The sequence below is a fragment of the Centruroides vittatus genome, unplaced genomic scaffold, assembly GCF_030686945.1.
Source record: "Centruroides vittatus isolate TY-2023 unplaced genomic scaffold, ASM3068694v2 contig_18, whole genome shotgun sequence".
Lineage (NCBI taxonomy): Eukaryota > Metazoa > Arthropoda > Arachnida > Scorpiones > Buthidae > Centruroides > Centruroides vittatus.
Genome location: NW_027121101.1, coordinates 1,568,779 through 1,571,016, shown reverse-complemented (window position 1 = coordinate 1,571,016; position 2,238 = coordinate 1,568,779). Strand labels below are relative to the sequence as shown.

At 37.8% G+C, this 2,238-nt stretch overlaps 1 pseudogene; it reads right to left on the bottom strand.

Annotated features, from left to right (window-relative positions):
* Positions 1-229: 229 nt before the first annotated feature.
* Positions 230-1,585, bottom strand: LOC136969663 (neuronal-specific septin-3 pseudogene; annotated as a pseudogene).
* Between the last annotated feature and the right edge of the window lie 653 nt (positions 1,586-2,238).

The window sequence follows — 2,238 nt, the reverse complement described above, 5'->3', positions numbered from 1 at the left end:
CAACATTGTCAGAAGTTTTTAGATTTATTCCTTTAACAATAAACTCATTTGAATATTTTCTATAATTCAGAATTGAAGTATTTATATTTTAATAAAAAAAAACACAAGTCAAATAATTAGAAATTTTATTAAGGTAAATATTGTCAATGAAAATTTCGATAATAACACGAAATTATATAATATTCTTGAACAAGAAAATTGAAATTTTCAAACATGAATTTCATTTTGTTCAGTTGCGATCCTCAATAGTTTCCTTTTTAATCGAATCGTCAATCACATTTTCGGGCACTTTAGTTGAAATGTCAGAAGCGGCATTATCGATGGTCGATTCCGTTCCTTCTGCTTCTTTTGCGATGCTTCCTTCTTTGCCGACGTTTGAAACAGAATCGTTTCCATCGGGCGATCTCTCTCTACCACTTTCCATGCTCTTATCTGAGGTCGTTCGATTTAATCTCTTCTTACTAAAATAGCTTAATTTTTTGCCGATATTCCGACCTGCAGCTATCTTCTTTTCCGTCTCTTTGCTAGCCACGTCTTTCATTATTCTGGCATTAAGAGCATCGCGACGAAACTTTTCGTAGAAAAATAATCTGGTAACCTCGATCATATCAATCGTATGAGTCTTTATTAGCATGTCTCTGAGGTCCGATAATTCGGAATGTTCTTTATTTTCGATGTCTACGAAGCCCCAACGAGTCATCCGTCCGTACAGTTTATTTCCGTTGATCTCGTGCTGCTTCTCGCTCCCCACTACGGCAAAGGGTATTTTGGACCTTGTTTCATCGTTGATCACCTCATCATCTCGAGTTTCTTCGATATCTTTCACGGGGTAAACAGCTATTCCGTTCTCTTCTAAGTATTGTCTAATAACTTTCTTGAAGGCTGTTTTCTCATCTGGCGTCATGGTGTCACTCTTTGCTACGACGGGAACGAGGTTGACGATTTTCCCCAATCTCTTCATGCATTCAACATCTAGAGGAGTCAGCCGGCGACCGGGAGAAATGAAGTAGACGCAGCAGTGAACTCTCGTATCTGTTATGTTCTTCTTACGATCTGCGCATTCTTCTTCTACCAAATACTTTTCGTATTGTTCGTGTATGTATTCTACAATAGGGAGCCAGCAGTTTTCGTTGTTAATCTGATCGCCAAAACCGGGAGCGTCTGTAACGGTGAGGCGTAACCGAACTCCTTTCTCCTCCAGAAGATGGCTAACTGATTTAATTTCTGTTGTTTTGTTATAACCATCGATTCCCGATCCACTTTCGTCTTTCGAGCAACTTTTACGGCTGACACGAGCTTTAAAAAGAGAGTTGAGCAGCGTAGACTTGCCTAACCCTGATTTTCCAACCAGAAGAATGTTAAATTCGTAGCCTCTGTTCAGAGATTTCTTCAAAGTTTGCTCTTGAAGAGTGTCTACACCGACGTGACACCAGTTTTCTACCTTCAAATAACCCCATTCGGTGGTTTCGGTTAATGTTTCCGACATAATTGCTATCGAATTCTGTTGCCAAATTCAAAATGACGCTTAGCTGAACTTAGGAAGATTCTAGAACGCGAATTTTGAATTTGTTCGAATGCCGGTCTTTGGAACCAGAGGCGTAGCTACCGTGGAGCAGTTGGAGCAAACTGCTCCAGGGGCACGAATTATCTGGGCGCCAAGTTGGAAAGGGCGAAATAAAAACTTGTAAAATCATTTGTACAAATAATATTTTTGGATTTAATAATTAATTAATTCGCTTGTGCCAGTAAATATAGGTGGCGTATGAGTCGACCAAAATGGCTGCCACAAAGGGTATAGCGTGCTTGACAACGTACGAGAGTTACTTGTGTGTTGTCTTTTTAATAACTTTTCTCTCTGTAGTCAAAACGTTTTATTCGCATTTGTATCCGACATTAATCCTAGTTGATTTCGTAGTTGTTTAAGTCACGATGATTACACTTTGTGACATTTTAGAATATGTGGCTGATCGAAAAAGATGTCTTACAGAAGGAGAGGAAATACTAAAACTGATAACTTCACATCTATCCAGCTCTTTCTCAGCAAACAATTCACTTCAGTTTCACCACAGCTAATTTTGCTGAGCTTAAAATTCTTTTATACAAATGTTTTCACCCTATCTAATATAGGCCATCGTCAGGTTTAATATTATAAATGTTCCAAAATGGAACGTACCGTTTTCGAATATTTTACATATTTAAAATTCAAAAAATAATTTAACTTTAAAATAAATTGAAAGA